The sequence below is a fragment of the Chiloscyllium punctatum genome, chromosome 6 (genome assembly GCF_047496795.1).
Source record: "Chiloscyllium punctatum isolate Juve2018m chromosome 6, sChiPun1.3, whole genome shotgun sequence".
Lineage (NCBI taxonomy): Eukaryota > Metazoa > Chordata > Chondrichthyes > Orectolobiformes > Hemiscylliidae > Chiloscyllium > Chiloscyllium punctatum.
The window spans coordinates 21,476,022-21,496,559 of record NC_092744.1 but is presented as its reverse complement, the minus strand read 5'-3'; the positions used below and the strand labels follow the sequence as shown (position 1 = coordinate 21,496,559).

At 41.3% G+C, this 20,538-nt stretch overlaps 1 long non-coding RNA gene across 1 annotated transcript in view; it reads left to right on the top strand.

Moving 5' to 3' along the window:
- Positions 1 to 19,207, top strand: part of LOC140478765 (uncharacterized) — a 44,440-nt gene extending 25,233 nt beyond the window's left edge. Inside the window, exon 2 of the long non-coding RNA XR_011960863.1 lies at positions 16,603 to 19,207. This is a non-coding gene — a long non-coding RNA (uncharacterized lncRNA). The remainder of the gene's footprint in view (positions 1 to 16,602) is intronic.
- The last annotated feature ends 1,331 nt before the right edge of the window (positions 19,208 to 20,538 follow it).

The window sequence follows — 20,538 nt, the reverse complement described above, 5'->3', positions numbered from 1 at the left end:
GGGATTATTGTCAGTGACTACCCTGACTTCCTTCAAATCCTTTGATGCATCTCATCCAGTCACAGTGCCTTGTCAAACATAAGTGCTCACAGTCTATTCAAGACTTCGTCCTTATTAATTTTGACTTCTGGTGACTAAGTTCCCTCCTCTGTCACCATAGTTTGGGTAGAATCCTCCTCTTTTGTAAAGATAGAGGCAAAATTATTCATTAGCCCCTCAGCTCTGTCTCCATGTGTAAATTCCCCTCTTAGTCTCTGATTAGCCCTACTCCTTCTTTAGCAATTTGTTATTGTTTATTTGCCTATAGAAGATTTTGATATTTTATTCTTTACATGAGCTGTTGGTCTTTCCTCATAGATACACTTTGCTCCTCTTATTTGCTTTTCCTTCCTGTTGATTCTTGATTATATTTTCTGCCTTACACCTATCATAAACACACCTTACCTTTCTAAAATTAATTTCTACCTCATTTGTCCTGCAGGGAACATTGGATTTGGTTGTCCTACCTTTCTCATTGGAGAGAATATATCTCAACTGTCCCTGCTCTTTGTAGGTGGTGCATCGTTCAGTTATTATTTTTCCCACCAGTCTCTTATTCCAATCAATCCTGCTCAACTCAGTTCATGCCCTTTTAAAGTCCACTCTCTGTCAACTGATTCTTCTCACTTTGGATCATAGTATGTCCGTTTCCACCATTATGTTGTAATTTATGATACAATGATATCTATCTCCCAAATAGTTCTGCACTGACACTTGATCTACTTGGTCCACCTCATTGCCAAAAGCCAGATCCAACAATGTATTCTTCCTTGTTGGACTGGACAGATATTGCTATAGAAAGCTCTCACACGTGTAATCCAGGAACACTTGCCTCTTCATCCCACCTACGCTTCAAATATCCCATTCTATTTGAGTAATTGAAATCTCCCATTATATGGCTATATTTAATTTTATTCACTCATAGGATGTGGGTGTTGCTGGCTGGTCAAAGTTTATTGCCTATCCCTAGCTGCCCTTGAGAAATGGTGAGTTGCCTTCTTGAATTGTTGCAGTCCATGTGCTGTAGTAGACCCACAATGCTTTTATGGAGGAAATTCCAGGAGTTTGACTCGGTGACAGTGAGGAATGGTGATATATTCCTAAGTTAGGATAGTGAGTGGCATGGAAGGGAACTTGCAGGTGGTGGTGTTCTCATGTATCTGCTGTCATTGTCCTTCTGGATGGAAATGGTTCTGGGTTTGTAAGGTGCTGTCTAAGGATGTTTGGTGATTTTCTACAATATTGTCATCTCTGTCATTTCCCAGCAGATTTGTTCCTCTGCACCCTGTCCACAAATTGGTGGTCTTTACACTATACCCAGCAATTCACTTTTTATTCCTTAGATCTAATCATAGAGTCATAGAGATGTACAGCATAGAAACAGACCCCTCAGTCTATGCCAACCAGATATCCTAAACCAACCTAGTCCCCTTTGCCAGCACTTGGCCCATATCCCTCTAAACCCTTCTGATTCATATACCCATCCAGATACCTTTTAAATGTTGTAATTGCACCAGCCTCCACTATTTCCTCTGGCAGCCCATTCCATACACCTCTTAGGTCCCTTTTAAAATTTTCCCCTCTCACCCTAAACTTATGCCTTCTAGTTCTGGACTCCCTGAATTGCACGCAATATTTCAAAAGTGGCCTAACCAATGTCTTGTACAGCTGCAACATGACCTCCAAACTTCTATAGTCGATGCTCTGACCAATAAAGGAATGTATTCCAAACACCTTCCTCACTATCCTATCCACCTGTGACCCACTTTCAAGGAACTGTGAACCTGCTCTCGAAGGTCTCTTTGTTCAGCACCAGTCCCCGGGACCTTACCGTTAAGTGTATAATTGCTGCTCTCATTTGCCTTTCCAAAATGCTGCACGTGATTTTTTAAAAATTAAACTCCATCTGCCACTCCTCGGCCCATTGGCATATCTAATCAAGATCTCATTATACTCTGAGGTAACCTTCTTCGCTGGCCACTATACCTCCAATTTTGGTGTTGTCTGCAAACTTACTAACCATTCCTTCTCTGTTCATATCCAATCTATTTATATAAATGACGAAAACCAGTGGACCCAGCACCAATCCTTGTAGCACATGGATGGTCACAGGCCTCCAGTCTAAAAGGCAACCCTCCATCATCACTCTATGTCTTCTACCTTCAAGCCAGTTCTGTATCAAAATGGCTAATTGTCCCTGCATTCCATATGATCTAACCTTGCTAACCAGTCTACCATGAGAAACCTTGTTGAATGCCTTACTCAAGTCCACATAGATCATATCCACCACTCTGCCCTCATCAATCATCTTTGTTACATCTTCCAAAATCTTAGCCAAGTTAGTGAGACATGAAGTCCCAAGCACAAAGCCATGTTGACTATTCCCAATCAGTCCTTGGACTTCCACAAATTTATTCTGTCCTTGGACTCTCTGAGATATTCTCTTTCTCCAGCGCTACAATGATTTCCTGAACCAATAATGCTACCTCTGCGATTTTTCTTCCATTTCTATCTTATCTGAGCAATGTATACCCAAAAATACTTAACACTCATTTTTGCCCTTCATTGAGCCATGTCTTCCTCACTGTCACACCATCAAACTTCCAATTTGCAACCTTTGTCTCCCAACTCCCCAATGTTATTGACTATTCTCCATGCATTTATCTACATGCACATTCACTGTGTTTTGAACTTCATTCCTTTCTCCTCTACTCTGGCTGACTGTACTCTATCCTTGTGCCAGCTATATACCTAAGTAGTTTGGAAGCCCTGGTATTCTCCTCTGCTATTCCATCTTGTTCCCACACCTCTGCCAAATTCGTTTAAAGCCATCCTAATGCCACTGACAAAAAGCCCTGCAAAGAACTCAGTACTATCTTTGTTCAAGTGAAAATGTCTGGCTTCTACAGATGGCATCTTCCTCAGAGCCAATTACAGTGTCCCAGAAATTGAAAACCCTCCCTCTTGCATCATCCTTCTAGCCATGCATTCATCTGCCTTATCCTCCTATTCCAGTACTTGCTTGAATGTGGCACTTGGAGTAATCTGGTTATTACTACATTTGTGATCCTGCTTCTTAACTTTCTATCCAGCTCCCTAAATTCTGATTAGAGGATCACATCCTCATTTTGTTAACCACTTACCAATATGAACCTCAGCTTTAACATAACATTTAATTAGCATTCATAATTGCAGTTACATTTTTGCTATCATTACAGAGGTCAAAGACATGAGAATTTGATCCCAAGAGAAGTATCTTTGAGTAAGTAATTGCCTTTAAGAGAGAAGAATCAAAATGATGCCAGTATCAGACATTTAATTCTATAAGGAACTTTTAAGTACGTTCAATTGCCTTGTTTATATTGTACGCTCTTACACCTACAAAGGAGGAAATCATAGAATCCCTACAATGCGGAAAGAGGCCATTCAGCTCATTTTTAGCACTATCCCTCCAAAGGGCATCCCACTCAGACCCATCCTATCCCTATAACCCCACATTTAACATGGCCAATCCATCAAACCTGCACATTTTTGGACTATGGGGGGAAACCGGAGCACCTGATGGAAACCCACAGAGACACAGGAAGAATGTGCAAACTTTACACAGAATCACTGAAGGTAGGAATCAAAGCCAGGTTCCTGAAGCTGTGAGGCAGCAGGGCAAATCATTGAGCCTCCTTGCCACCCCAAAATACTGGCATTGATTATTTCAATTATTTGACAGTTTCTGATCTGGAAATAAACAACTTACAAAATACAGGAATGCATAATATGTAGCAGGTAATAAATGTCATTCACACATTATGCCAAATCCTTCTTTAGATTATCAGAGAATCATACAGTATAGAAGAGGCCCTTCAGTAAGATTTAGGATGCATAGGATGGGAAACTGCAGAGATGGGCACAACTGAAATGTGGAGCTTATTCAAGGAACAGCTACTGTGTGTCCTAGATAAGTATGTACCTGTCAGGCAGGGAGGAAGTGGTTAAGAGAGGGAGCAGTGGTTTAATAAAGAAGTTGAATATCTTGTCAAGAGGAAGAGGGTGGCTTATGCCAGGAAAGACATAAAGAGAGAGCTAAGAAGATCCAGGAGGGGACATAAGATGTCGTTGGTAGATAGGATCCAAGAAAACCCAAAAGCTTTCTATCGGTATATCAGGAATAAAATAATGACTAGAGTAAGATTAGGGTCAATCAAGTACAGTAGTGGAAAGTTGTGCATGGAGTCCGAGGAGATGGGATAAGTGTTAAATGAATATTTTTTGTCAGTTTTCACACTGGAAAAAGACAATGTTGTTGAGGAGATTACTGAGATACAGACTATTAGACTAGATGGGATTGAAGTTCACAAGGAGGAGGTGTTAGCAATTCTGGAAATTATGAAAATGGATAAGTCCCCTGAGTAGGATGGTATTTATCCTAGGGAGAAGCTAGGGAGAAAATTACAGATCCTTTGGCTTTGATCTTTATGTCGTCATTGTCTATACAAATAGTGCCAGATGACTGGAGGATAGCAAATGTTGTCCCCTTGTTCAAGAAGAAGAGGAAAGACAACCCTGGTCATCATAGATCAGTAAGCCTTACTTCAGTTGTGGGTAAACTATTGGAAAAGGTCATTAGAGATAGGATTTATATTCATCTAGAAAGGAATAAGTTGATTGGGGATCGTCAACATGGGGTGTGAGGGTTAAGTCGTGCCTCACAAACTTTATTGAGTTCTTTGAGAAGATGACCAAACAGGTGGATGAGGGTAAAATGGTTGATGTGGTGTACATGGATTTCAATAAGGCTTTTGATAAGGTCGCCCACAGTTTGCTATTGCATGAAATACATGGGATTGAAGGTGATTTAACAGTTTGGATCAGAAATTGGCTAGCTGAAAGAAGACAGAGGGTGGTGGTTGATGGGAAATGTTCATCCTGGAGTTCAGTTATAGTGGTGTACTGCAAGGATCTGCTTTGGGCCACTGCTGTTTGTCATTTTCATAAATGACCTGGATGAGGGTGCAGAAGGATGGGTTAGTAAATTTTCACATGACACTAAAGTCAATAGAATTGTTGTGGATAGTGCCGAAGGATATTGTAGGTTACAGAGGGACATAGATAAACTGAAGAGCTGGGCTAAGATGTGGCAAATGAAGTTTAATGCAGAAAAGTGTGAGATGATTCATTTTGGAAGGAGCAACAGGAATAAAGAGTATTGGGCTAATGGTAAGGTTCTTGGGAGTGTAGATAAGTAGTGAGATCTTGGTGTTCATGTCCATATATCCCTGAAAATTGCCACCAGGTTGATAGAGCTGTTAAGAAGGCATATGGTATGTTTTCTTTTATTGGTAGATGGATTATGTTTCCAAGCCATGAGGTCATACTGCAGATGTACTGGATTATTGTGTACAGTTCTGGACACTGCATTATAGGAAGGATGTGGGAGCATTGGAAAGGGTTCAAAAGAGATTCCCCAAAATATTGTCTGGTATGGAGGGAAGGCCATATGGGAAAAGGCTGAGGAGCTTGATGCTGTTTTCATTAGAGAGAAGAAGGTTGAGAGGTGGCTTAATTGAGACATGTAATATAATCAAAGGATTAGACACGGTGGACAGTGAGAGACGTTTTCCTTGGATGGTGATGGCGAGCATGAGGGAACACAACTTTAAATTGAGGAGTGATAGAGAACAGATGTCAGAGGTAGTTTTTTTACTCAGAGAATAGTAGGGGCATGGAACACCCTGCCTTCAACAGTGGTGGACTCATCAAATCTAAGGGCATTTAAATGGTCATTGGATAAACATATGGACGATAATGGAATAGTGTAGGTTAGATGGGCTTCAGATTGGTTCCACAGGGTGGTGCAAAATTGAGGGCTGAAGGGTCTATACTGCACTGTAATGTTCTATGTTCTATGGACATAGATTTTATTAAATCGGTAATATTAGCAATTACTATGTCCAGTTAATTTAGCTGTATGGTTTAAAAGCTTTATTCGCAAAATGAGAAATACTCTAATTGACAGCTCAGCTCATTGTTGGGAATACATATATATATTTAAGGACTAGCTGGAAAATGGTGGAATGTTTTTGATTATTGGATGTTTAGATTTTTTAGACATTCTCTGAATAGAGAAGCTTTATGCCATGCGATTCCTGATGAAGGGATTTTCCTGCTCCTCGGATGCTGCTTGAACTGCTATGCTTTTCCAGCACCACTCTAATCTAGAATCAGGTAACTAAGTACATATCGAACTGTTAGCTTCACTGTCCAAGAAATCACATGGTATAACGCTTCTCTATTCAGAGAATGTCTAAATAATCTAAACATCCACTCTAATCTAGAATCTGGTTTCCAGCATTTACAGTCCTTGTTTTTACTAAGCTACCTGATGCATTGCGAAAAATTAGGTGACTTTGGAGAAGCATTGAAACACGAGTTGTGGATAGTGAGGAGGGCTGTTGTTGGTCGCAAAGGGACTTAGATATGATGCAGAGCTGGGCTGAGAAGTGGCAAATGGAGTTCAACCCTGTCAAGTGTGAGGTTGTCCATTTTGGAAGGACAAATAAGAATGCAGAATACAGGGTTAATGGTAGGGTTCTTAGTAAGGTGGAGGAGCAGAGGGATCTTGGGGTCTATGTTCATAGATCTTTGAAAGTTGCCACTCAGGTGGATAGAGCTTGTAAGAAGGCCAATGGTGTATTAGCGTTCATTAGCAGAGGGATTGAATTCAAGAGTCATTAGGTGATGTTGCAGCTGTACAGGACCTTGGTAAGGCCACATTTGGAGTACTGTGTGCAGTTCTGGTCGCCTCACTTTAGGAAACATGTGGAAGCTTTGGAGAGGGTGCAGAGGAGATTTACCAGGATGTTGCCTGGAATGGAGAATAGGTCGTACGAGGATAGGTTGAGAGTGCTAGGCCTTTTCTCATTGGAACGGCGAAGGATGAGGGGTGACTTGATAAAGGTTTATAAGATGATCAGGGGAATAGATAGAGTAGACAGTCAGAGACTTTTTCCCCGGGTACAACAGAGTGTTACAAGGGGACATAAATTTGAGGTGAAGGGTGGAATGTATAGGGGGTATGTCAGGGGTAGGTTCTTTACCCAGAGAGTGGTGGGGGCATGGAATGTGCTGCCTGTGGGAGTGGCAGAGTCAGAATCATTGGTGACCTTTAAGCGGCAATTGGATAGGTACATGGATGGGTGCTTAAGCTAGGACAAATGTTTGGCGCAACATCGTAGGCCAAAGGGCCTATTCTGTGCTGTATTGTTCTATGTTCTAAAATTCAAGGAGGTAAGAAATATTGTTGAGAGGTCTACTTTTCCATGCTAATGATTGCCTGGTAACCTTCTCTGGTTCTAGAATTCTGTTTTGCAAACACAGTTTTCAGAGGGTTGGTAGAAAGAAGACACTCCCATTTACAAAATTGGAGGTGTCGTGGACAGCGAAGAAGGTTACCTCAGAGTACAATGGGATCATGATCAGATGGGCCAAAGGGCTGAGGAGTGGCAGATGGAATTTAATTTAGATAAATGTGAGGTGTGAAAATTTGGAAAAGTAAATCTTAGCAGGACTTATACATTTCATGGGAAGGTCAGAGGGAGTGTTGCTGAACAAAGAGACCGTGGAGTGCCGGTTCATATTTCCTTGAAAGTTGAGTCACAGGATAGTGAAGAAGGCATTTGGTATGTTGTCCTTTATTGGTCAGAGTCTTGAGTATAGGAGTTTGAAGGTCATGTTACAGCTGTACATGATGTTAGTTAGGCCACTTTTGAAATATTGCATGCAATTCTGGTCTCATTCCTGTCAGAAGGATGTTGTGAAATGTGAAATGGTTCAGAAAGATTTACAAGGATGTTGCCAGAGTTGGAGGATTTGAGCTATAGCGAGAGGTTGAATAGGCTAGGGTTGTTTTCCCTGGACAATCAGAGGCTTGGGGGTGACTTTATAGAGGTTTATAAAATCATGAAGGGCATGGATTGGATAAATAGACAAAGTCTTTTCTCTTGGGTGGGGAAGTCCAGTATTAGAGGACATAGATGTAGAGTGAGAGGAGAAAGATATAAAAGGGACATAAGGGGCAACTTTTTCACGCAGAGCGTGGTGCATGTATGGAATGAGCTGCCAGAGGAAGTGGTGGAGGCTGGTACAATTGCAGCATTTAAAAGACATCTGGATAGGTAAATGAATAGGAAGAGTTAAGAGGGTTAAGGACCAAGTGCTGGCAAATGGGACGAGATTAGGTTAGAATATCTAGTTGGCAGGGTCTGTTTCCGTGCTGTACATCTCTATGACTGTATGACTCCAGAAGCTGTAGTTTTTCTTCTGAAATCTTGCTTCTTTGAAGAATTTGCTGCTAATTTAATAGAATTTCCAAATGCCAATTTTTTTTTGTCAACCTGCTAAAATCTGACTGCAACCAATTCTCAATAACATCACTGTGAGTTGATTTGAATCAGGACTGAACATACATCATCAATTTATAGCTGTCAGCAACGCACCTGCAAGAAAATACAAAATTTCTTGGAGGCGTTGTAGCACAGCAACCCTATCTCTGATCCATGCAAACTGGGTTCTCTCTGCTTCAGAGGTATGTTATAAAGTCTCTGAACAGGGCAATTTAAAACATCTGCAGAATTTCAAGGGGTTCTTATGGCACAGTGATGGTGGCTACCGCTGAACCAAGAGGCTTAGGTTCAAGTCCCACCTGCTCCAGGTCTGTTTAATAGGGCTTTTACAAATACATTAAGGACAAAAGGATAACTAGGTAGAGAATAGGGACCCTCAAAGATCAGCAAGGCGGCTTCTGTGTGGAGCCACAGGAGATGGGGGAGATAATGAATGAGTATTTTGCAACAGTATTTACTGTGGAAAAGGACATGGAAGATATAGAATGTAGGGAAATAGATGGTGACATCTTGAAAAATGTCCATATTACAGAGGAGGAAGTGCTGGGATGTCTTGAAATGCATAAAGGTAGGTAAACCCCCAGGACCTGATTGGGTGTACCCTGGAGCTCTGTGAGAGGCTAGGGAAGTGATTGCTGGGCCCCTTGCTGAGATATTTGTATTATCGATAGTCACAGGTGAGGTGCCAGAAGACTGGAGGTTGGCTAACATGGTGCCACTGTTTAAGAAAGGTGGTAAGGACAAGCCAGGGAACTATAGACCAGTGAGCCTGATGTCGGTGGTGGGCAAGTTGTTGAAGGGAATCCTGAGGGACATGTATTTGGAAAGGCAAGGACTGATTCGGGATAATCAACATGGCTTTGTGCATGGGAAATCATGTCTCACAAAGTTGATTGAGTTTTTGGAAGAAGTAACAAAGAGGATTGATGGGGGAAAAGTGGTGGATGTGATCTGTGTGGATTTCAGTAAGGCATTCAACAAGGTTCCCCATGGGAGATGGGTTAGCAAGGTTAGATCTCATGGAATATAGGGAGAACTAGCCATTTGGATACAGAATTGGCTCAAAGGTGGAAGACAGAGGGTGGTGGTGGAGGGTTGTTTTTCAGACTGGAGGCTGTGACCAGTGGAGTGCCACAAGGATCAGTGCTGGGTCCTGACATTTTGTCATTTATATAAATGGATTGGATGTGAAAATAAGAGGTATAGTTAGTACTTTTGCAGATGACACCAAAATTGAAGGCGTAGTGGATAGCGATGAAGGTTACCTCAGATTACAACGGGATTTTGATCAGATGGGCCAGTGGGCTGAGAAGTGGCAGATGGAGTTTAATTTAGATAAATGTGAGGTGCTGCATTTTGGAAAAGCAAAACAAAGCAGGACTTATACACTTAACGATAAAGTCCTAGGGAGTGTTGCTGAACAAAGAGACCTTGGAATGCAGGTTTATAGTTTCTTGAAAGTAAAGTCACAAATAGATAGGATAGTGAAGAAGGTGTTTGGTATGCTTTCCTTTATTGGTTCTGAGTACAGGAGTTGGGAAGTCATGTTGCGGCTATACAGAACCTTGGTTAGGCCACTTTTGGAATATTGCATGCAATTCTAGTCTCATTTCTATTGGAAGGATGTTGTGAAACTTGAAAGGGTTCAGAAAAGATTTACAAGGATGTTGCCAGGGATGGAAGATTTGAGCTATAGGGAGAGGCTGAACAGGCTGGGGCTGTTTTCCCTGCAGTGTCGGAGGCTGAGGGGTGACTTTATAGAAATTTATAAAATCATGAGGAGCATGGATAGGGTAAATAGACAAAGCCTGTTCCCTGAGGTGGGGGAGTCCAAAACAAATGGGCATAGGTTTAGGGTGAAAGGGGAAAGATATAAAAGAGACCTAAGGGGAAACTTTTTCATGCAGGAGTGGTACGTGTATGGAATGAGCTGCCAGAGGAAGTGGTGGAGGCTGGTACAATTACAACATTTAAAAGACATCTGAATGGGTATATGAATAGGAAGGGTTTGGAGGGATAAGGGCCAGGTGCTGGCAGGTGGGACTAGATTGGGTTGGGATATCTGGTCGGCATGGACGCCTTAGACCAAAGCGTCTGTTTCCGTGCTGTACATCTCTATGACTCTCATTGAACAGGTTAATTAGAAAACATCTGGAGAATTTTAGACCCTCGTGGAGCAATGGTAACATCCTTATTTCTAGTCCAGGAGATCTCGGTTCAAGTTCTACTTGCTCTGGTTGTAGGACATGACACGTACATGAAATACCTAAAGAATTTCTATTTCCTCTGTCCAGTGGTCACATTATGTATTTCTAAGTAAATTGCAGCAAATGCTAAGTGTAGATCTAAGTTTTCTTTACACACCCCGAAACACTCCTGAGTAAGCATCAACTAAGTACAATGTGAAACTCCCACCACAAAAAGTTAGATACATTGGGGAGCTTTACTGTCCCCTCCAAAACTCACAGGGCAAATACAGCACAGATCACAGAGTAAAACTTGACACTCGTGCATTGAAAGAGTGGCAGGTACAACTTGGGCTAGCTACAGTATCCAAATTATCAACTCAAATTAAACAAATCACAGTTTAAATGAATTGCCTTCTTTGCCCACAAATAATTAGGTCCATTTTCAATTTGGTCCATTTTCAATTTGGCTGCAGATATACTCTGATTTCAGAAGTGGACATCTAGTAGCTGGCACGGGTGGCACAGTGGTTAGCACTGCTGCCTCACAGCGCCAGAGACCCGGGTTCAATTCCTGCCTCAGGCAACTGTCTGTGTGGAGGCTGCACATTCTCCCCGTGTCTGCATGGGTGTGCTTGATTTCCTCCCACAGTCACAAAGACGTGCAGGTTAGGTGAATTGGCCATGCTAAATTGCGCATAATGTTAGGTGAAGGGGTAAATGTAGGGGAATGGATCTGGGTGGGTTGCTCTTCAGCGGCTCAGTGTGGGCTTGTTGGGCCGAAGGGCCTGTTTCCTCGCTGTAAGTAATCTAATCCAATCTCACTTCTTCCAGCACTTAACTGACAACCAAAGCCCAAATGTGGAGGTTTCAAGTTTTGACGTTTCCACTGGATATCCTTTTATTCTATTCTCAGCATTTATTTTGGGCAAGCTATATCAGAGAGTTAATGTGGGAAAAACTAAGGACAAGATCTGGCTAGTTTGTCATCTTGTGCAATGCAAATCAACCATACCAAAATCATTGTTTGAACAAGTACTTACCATAGAATGAGTTGGTGTCGACTCCACAGCTACAGCAAGTGATCCTGCAATGATAAACTTTGAAAACAAATTTCACATCAGACAGCAACTTAGAAGAATTGAAAGGAAATTAAAACATGGGATTTTTCTAAATGATTTCTCTGTTGAGCTAGAGATTTATGTTTGACAATGGCTTCTACATATGCTGTGCTTTTCTCTGAATCACCACTAAAACATTCTTCCTGTTTGAAGCTCCAAAGAGAGTGAATGAAGGAAGTTAAGTGGGCCTGTTGGGTGGAGAGCATTACAAATCGAAACTTATTTACTCATTTTGTATCTTCGTAATTACACTTACCCTTTGGGGAATAGTCAGAAGGGTGCTCACATCTCATGAATAAGTGAGATGAGATGAAAAAGGAAACCACATTAACCAACTTTTCTCTTTAGCAGGACTGTTCATCTTCCAGTCTGAAACCAATGTGTCTCATGCTTGGTGAGTTGCTGGTAATTAACTTGATTCAAAGGAGTTCAGTTTAGGCTGCCTGTTTTTCATTTCGGAGCATTCAATAAGACTTGGGTGTTGAGGGCTGCGTGGAAGTAAGGTGTTTGAAGTACAATGAATGTGGAACAAGTAACCTGCAGCAATAGCAGTCAGGAATGCTCCTGGAGCAATAAGGAAAACTCTACTCTTACTGATTCTATATGCAAAGCCACATGCGGGAACCTCTTTGGTGACTCCAGGTTGCATTTACATCTGGTTGCTCAAGGAGGCCCAAATGAATAATCATGTTCTAAACAATCACAAAGCCCTCTCATTTAGAAATGCAAGGAATGCAGGATCTATAATGAAGACTGATAGCACATTCCATTCTGTCTGGAAAAGTGCCAATGCATAATTGAACCCAGATATAGCAAACTCTGAACTGTTCTAAATATTCTTATGGTCCTCAGTAGTACTTACCAGAATTCCAGTCCAGAAAGGTGTCTCAGTAAGTAGGGCAATGTCAGGGCCAAAACATAATAGAGTACTGATTCCAACAATAAGGGTGAGTATCATTATCTCTATTGTCTGCAAGAACCAGAAAAATAAATTATTTTTAAAATTACAAATATTAGCAATTTCAACTTTGCCAGCATGAAGTGGTAATCATTCTCTCTTCCCATAGAAAAGGTACAAATTACAACTCCCATGATTTCTCTTTTTTAATTAATTCATGTGAGTTGGGCATTGCTGCCTAGGCAATAATTTATTTCCCATCCTTAAACACCTTGGAGAATGTTGAGCTTAATTTAGGGAAGTGTGTGGTGCTGTAATTTGGAAAGGCAAATCAGGACAGGACTGATACGTTTAAAGGTAAGGTCCTGGGCAGTAATCCTGAACAAAGAGACCTCGGAGTGCAGGTTCAGAGTTCCTTGAAAGTGGGGTCGCAGGTAGATTAGGTAGTGAAGAAGCTGTTTGGTATACTTACTTTATTGGTCAGAGCATTGAGTACAGGAGTTGGGAGGTCATATTGTGGCTATACAGGACATTGGTTAGGCCGCTGTTGGAATACTACATGCAGTTCTGGCCTCCCTGCCATAGGAAGGATATTGTGAAACTTGAAAGGATTCAGAAAACATTCAAAAGGATGTTGCCAGGGTTGGAGGGTTTGAGCTATAGGGAGAGGGGCTGAGGCTGTTTTCCCTGGAGCATCAGAAGCTGAGGGGTGATTTTATAGAGATTTATAAAATCACGAGGGGCATGGATAAAGTAAATAGACAAAGCCTTTTCCCTAGAGTGGGAGAGTCCAAAAGTAGAGGGCATAGGTTTAAGGTGAGAAGAGAAAGATTTAAAAGGGACTGAAGGAGCAACCTTTTCATAGAGGGTGGTGCGTGTATGAAATGAACTGACAGAGGAAGTGTGGAATCTGGTACAACATTTAAAAGACATCTAGGTGGTTATATGAACAGGAAGGGTTTAGAGGGATATGGACCAAATACTGACAAATGGGACAAAACATTTTCAGATATCTGGTAGGCATGGGTGAGTTAAACTGAATGGCCTGAATCTGTGCTGTATATTTCTATGATTCTATGCTGCAGTCGATGGAGTATAGGTACATTTACAGAGATGTATGCGATAGAATTTCAAGAATTTGACTCAGTGTCTGTAAGACAATGGTAATACTGTTCCAAGATAGAATGGTTTGGGGCTCAGAGGGGAGCTTGTGTTCTCATATATCTACTGCAAATGTCCTTCTAAGTGGTAAAGTTTATGAGGTTGGAAGGTGCTTTAGTGAAGTCCTGCACTGCAGTAATAAAACTTGTGCACTTTGAAATTTCATTCCCATTTCAATAAATGTTAGCATTCCATTTGCCTTCCTAACCACTTGCTGCACAAGGTGTTAACCTTTTTGTCTAACAGCAATGTATTGCAGATGCTGGAAATCTGAAATAAAAACACAGAGAATGCTGAGAAATTCAGCTGGTCTGGCAGCATCTGTGGAGCGAGAAAAAAACAGAGCTAATGGTTCAAGTCCAGTATTGCTCATCTTCAGAATGAAGTGTAAAATAACTCCATGAAGGCCAATGTCCCATCACCAAGTCACCCTTTATTTACCCATGCATAGTATTGGATGTAGGTTTGCTTGCTGAGCTGGAAGGTTTTGTTACCCTACTAGGTAACATCTTCAGTGGATTAGTGGTGCTGGAAGAGCACAGCAGTTCAGGCAGCATCCAAGTAGCTTCGATATCGACGTTTCGGGCAAAAGCCCTTCATCAGGATATTCTGATGAAGGGCTTTTGCCCGAAACGTCATTTCAAAGCTACTTGGATGCTGCCTGAACTGCTGTGCTCTTCCAGCACCACTAATCCGGAATCTGGTTTCCAGCATCTGCAGTCATTGTTTTTACAACATCTTCGGTGGGCCTCAGGTGAAGTAATGCTGAAAATTTCTGCTTCCTATTTATATGTTTGGGTTTCTTTGGGTTGGTGATGTCATTTCCTGTGGTGATATTATGTGGTGAAGTCACTTCCTGTTCCTTTTCTCAGGGGTGGTAGATGGGGTCTAACTCGATGTGTTTGTTGATAGAGTTTTGGTTGGAATGCCATACTCCTAGGAATTCTCATGCATATCTTTGTTTGGCTTGTCCTAGGATGGATGTGTTGTCCCAGTCGAAGTGTGTCCTTCCTCATCCGTATGTGAGAATACTAGTGAGAAACGGTCATGTCTTTTTGTGGCTAGTTGGTGTTCATGTATCCTGGTGGCTAGTTTTCTGCCTGTTTGTCCAATGTGGTGTTTGTTACAGCCCTTGCATGGTATTTTGTAAATGACATTAGTTTTGCTTGTTGTCTGTGTACGGTCTTTCAAGTTCATTAGCTGCTATTTTAGTGTGTTGGTGGATTTGTGGGCTACCATAAATAGAAAGCAAGTATTTTCAGCATTGCTTTGCCTGAGGCCCACTGAAGATGTTACCTAGTAGGGTAACAAAACATTTGGAAATGAGCCTTCCAGCTCAGCGAGCAAACCTACATCCAAAACCTCAACCTGAGCTACAAATCTTCTCAAAACTCACTAACAGAGCCAGCTAGCTCAGAGCCGACTCCAAGAATGAGAATAATCCCTGACACTCCTGTTTATATTTTGCCAGTCAGGACTCCCTTGATTGAACCAGGTTAATAGCCCCAGTCAGGAACTCATATTCAACAAGGTCCACCTGATTGATCTCATTCCAATCACTATAAAGTGAAAATATGAAGAAATATTGTACAGTGCTTGAAATATTAACTCTGTTGCTCTCCATAGATGCTATCCTATGTGCTGAGACTCTATAGTATTTTCTGTGTTTGTTTCTTATCAAACAACATCTTGCTGCGATGTGATAAATACCTTTAAAATATTATAACTTTTGGAATTTGTACTTTTGGGATAAACAGATTTTGATTTCAGTCATGTGAGATTTTTCTTTAGGAAAGGTAAGTAAGTTATTTGAAACAGTGACCTAATTTCCAAAAAGGCATGTGCTTCACTGAAGTGCCTAGATTATGCAAATTACATCTGTTTTCTCTAATTTAGAATGTTAAAGGGTGATCTGATTGAAGTCTTCAAGATATTAATGGTAAAAGAGAGGGTAGATAAAGATAAACTATTTCCATTGGTTGGAGATTCTAGAACTGGGAACATAGCCTGAGAATTAGGGCCAGATTGTTCAGGAGAGATATTAGGAAGCACTTCCACACACAGCAGATGGTAGAGGTTTGGAACTCTTTCCCACATATGGCAGTGGAAGTTGGATCAATTGTTAATTTTAAACATGAGATAGAAACATCTTTGTTAAGAAACGGTATTTGGATTAATGGCCAAAGGTAACTATACAGACCTAGATCACAGATCAGCTCTGATCTTATTAAGATCTATCGAAACTGTTTCCTGTTATGTGCATATTGTATTTATTATATATATAAACACAGTATATATAACATATACATCATGTATTCTAAATATATGCCGATTGGCATGCAACACATTGACTCTTGTATGCTGAACTCATTGCTGTGCACAGACCATAGAGGCCCATGGAGTGTGAGAAAGTTGCCAGTCACCAATGCACAGTGACAGTAGTGCAATAACTCAGTGAGCCTCCTTCTAAAGCACCTTTCAAACCCACAAGCTCTACTGCAGAGGAGGAAAAGGCGAAGGGTCTGTTTCCATGATGTACATCTCTATGAATCTATGACATCAGATGCAGCACAAAATCACCACATGGAAATTCCTTACCAAGCCACACATCATTCTGAGTTGAAATTGTATTACTGTTCCTTAACTATCATTATGTCAAAATCCTGGAACTGAATTCCTGAACATGTGCATGTCTTCAATCCATCCCTAGGGCAATAGGGGTGGATAATAAATGCTGACTTCATCAAAGATGGCCACATTACATGAATAAATCTTTAAAAATCTTCTATTTATACTAATAGGTTACCCCATACACCAGAGCTTTCCAACATAGAAGATGGGGCCCCAAGTAACGTCAAGAGCTGAAATTGTGGATTCTTGAGTTCAAAGACTACATTGGCCACCATAAAGATCCAACTAAGTTGTAATAACTCTGCTCCTGCTGTAATATGCTCCTGCTTTCACAGCTCCTGCTATCCCTCACTGAGAGGTTGCCACAATTTTGAAACTTCTGTGAAGATGACATTGGGAAAACACTTTGCGAATCATTGTCCTATGCCACGTCCTCTTATGTGGAATTACTTTTGATGTCGCCTTTTACTAAGTGCATTTTGAAAATTCAAGTGCACTGCATCTACATTTCCCATTTATCCATTATCTTAAATCACTGAGGTAGATTAGTAAACAACAAGCCCCACTATTCCGAGAGGTATCACAAATATAAAATTTGATTACCACCAAACTGCTCAATTTTACTGAAGAGTCAAATTCAGATGAAAAAGGTTTTCTAGTCACTAGAAAGTAACTCCGAATTGCTATTGTCTAACTATACCTTAAAGTCTATCTTTCCAAAAATTCTCATGCATATACAAGTAGACACACAAAGAGACAAGACACGAGTATTATGGATGAGACAAGAACAAAAATATTCAGACGCATAGTTTTGGCACCAATTTGGATGACAGTCTCAATGAGTTATTTTCTTTCAGCTTTCTTCTGACTCCTTCCAATCCCTTGGTAATGACATGAGGCTATGGATATACCAGTTGTCAGTCGTTCATTCACTGGTTGAGTGTTTGTTCTTTCAGTCCTTCTGAAGGTGTATTTTTCTCCATTTACTTTTGGCAGGGGAATTGATGAGAGAACAATGTACAGGGAAAGGTAAGGGAGAGAAGTTAGCTACTCGAGATTTTATTTTGCTTACCCACACAGAAGGGAGCAAGAGAGATGGATTCTTTCTCTTTATAGGCTGGATGTTTTCTGTTGTATTGTTCACAGCAAAGCTATCATCAGCTGCCACGGACCAACCACTGCCTTCAGATGCTGAACCCTCGTGATCCCAAAACACTTGTCCCAATTGAAAAGCCAATTGTCTCTGGGCAAAATTGACCAACACACACAGACAGTGCCTATCTATCTGGAATGCTTCCTGACTATTTGAAAAGGTAACATTACAGATACAATTTCCAAAATGTTACAGTAACTTGTTTCTAAAGCTGAAAATATTTCTTGCACCATTTCCTTGGTTTAAAACAGTACCTTCTTCTATTTTCACAGTCCAAAAGAGTGAAAGTTATTTTTATACCAATTTGCAGTTTACTTCCTCAATGTATCCTCATAAATTAATTTCACGTGATTTCCCTTTTACCAGTTCATGTTGACTCAATCTGATTACTTTGAGCTTTCCTAGATTGTCTGCCATAAAGTCCTTAATAATAACTTCCAAAATTTCCCAATGACAAATAAGTTATGTGCCATTTTCTGCCTTTTCTCCCCCCTATGTTTTGAATAAAAACATTGAAATTCCTACTTTCCAATACAATGGAAACCTTCCAAAATACAAGGTATTTTGGAAAATAATAAACAATACTTCTATTTTCTCTGCAATTTCTAAAAGACCCTGTGTCTAGTAATTTTCCCAGCACATTTCCCCTCAGGCTGGTGATTATTAACTTCCTTCTTGACTTTCAAGAATTTTTGGCAAGTTTTTTTAAGTCTTCTACAATGAAGGCAGATACAAAATACTTGTTAAAAACTTCTCTAATTTTTTAAATTATCAATTCCCCAGAATCACTGTCAAGAGGACTCTAAACTATCTTTAGTTATTCTTTTCTTATTTAAATACTCGTAGAAACTCTTACCTATTTGTACAGCTCTAGCCAGTTTTTTCCTCATGTATTGTTTTCTCTATTGCTTCTTAAGTAATTCTTTTCTGATTTTTAAAATCTTGACAAACATCTGACCTACTACTAATAAATACAGACATTTTCAATATTTCTTTCAATATGATACTATCTTCAACATCCTTAGTTAAGCAGTGATGATAGATCATTCCCAAAGGTTCCTTTTTTTCACTCACAAATCTTGCTGAGTTATTAAATATCTTCTTAAAAGGCTGCCACTGATTTTTGCTGCTCTGTTTTCTCAGTTTACATTCACTAGCTCTTCCTTAATACTTTCACAGTTATCTTTATGTTGATGGAATAGGTTAGTCTTAGGCACACACTTCTCCCCTTCAAACTGTAGATGAAATTCTATCATGTTATGAATACCATCACTGAGGTGTTCCTTTATCATCGGGTTTACTTACACCCAAAATTTCAAGCTTTCCTTTGAAAGTTTGCTGGACACCAACATTTTGCTGAGTGTGCCTTGTTTGGTTCAGAGGATCAACTAGTGCAGGGGCACTGGCCTGTTGCTGTGTTGCTGGGAATTGGTTTTGTCCAAGGACATTTCCATCATTATTTGGAACGGAAGCCATTTTCACCACAATTCATTTTCACACAAATTCAGTGAGTCTTTTCTGTTTTGTAAAATCATCATCTACCGTAAATGTCAACTTGAATTAATTGTCTGTATCGTGTGTGCATAGTTCCAAATAAAGCACTCCTGTTTGAAAATAGAAAAGGTTTCCATAAGTTTAAGCAAAATTCTTCTTTTGATTCCAGGATGGGAGGTGTGGTGGCATATTGTTTCTGGTATGAGCAAGATAGACAATGAAAGAGATGACCAGTACACACATAGAGCAGAAAGTTTTGATAGGAATTTCAGAAAAGTTTGGAAAGTGGCATTCAAACTTTGGCCTTTTGGCTCGGTATATCTGTAGTTCTTGAGGACCAGAGGAAGAGATTCTGCTCGAGTGCTGCAGGTTTGACGCAGCGGACGTGTGCTGGCGGGGGAAGAAACCACAGGGATCATGTTGTGAGTTGTCGGAGCTGCTGGAGACCATCGCTGGATCGTGATTGGAAGTTGGAGGATCGTTTGGTTGTGCTGACCTGCTCTTGGTGGATCGTCATGCTGGCTTCGGCCTAACGCCAATTCAGGGACCAGCCAACCTCTGAGCTATGGCCTCAGCAGCCACTTGCCGCCCGGGCCAGGGCATTCAGAACACAGTCAGGGTGACTGTGAAGAAGGTGGAGGAGCACATTCCGGTGGATCAGACAGTGTTTGTGAAGAAAGTTTTGCTGGAGTGTTGCAGGCTTGCAGCAGTAGGGTCCGCAGTAGGAACTGCTGGAGGTGTATGTCAGAATGCTTCGGGCAGGTACCATGAGTGAATCCATGAGGAAAGGCATCATCACCCTCGTCTACAAGCGGAAGGGGGAGAGGGAGGAAATTAGAAATTGGAGACCGATCTCACTGTTAAATGCAGACTACAAAATCTTGTCAAAGGTCATCGCCAACCGGGTCAGGTCTGCTCTGGGATCGGTGATCCACCCTGACCAAACCTGTGCTGTACCGGGCAGGAAGATCTCTGAGAGTCTCGCACTCCTCAGGGATACGATCGCTTACGTGCAGGACAGGGGGGTGGACACCTGCCTCATCAGCCTGGACCAGGAGAAAGCCTTTGACAGGATATCGCATACATATATGAGGGATGTCCTCTCCAAAATGGGCTTTGGGGAGGGAATCGGAAATTGGATCAGACTGCTCTACACCAACATTGTCAGTGCAGTCTCAATCAATGGGTGGGAATCAGATAGCTTCCCTGTAAGATCTGGAGTCAGGCAGGGATGCCCCCTCTCACCCGCCTTGTTTGTGTGTTGCATAGAGCCATTTGCCGAATCCATCAGGAAGGATGCGAGCCTGAGAGGGGTGACTATTCCTGGCAGCGGGGGCCTGCAGGTTAAGGCCTCCCTGTACATGGATGACGTCGCTGTTTTCTGCTCGGATCCGCTGTCCGTGCACAGACTCGTGTGCATCTGCGACCAGTTCGAACGGGCCTCGGGGGCCAAGGTAAA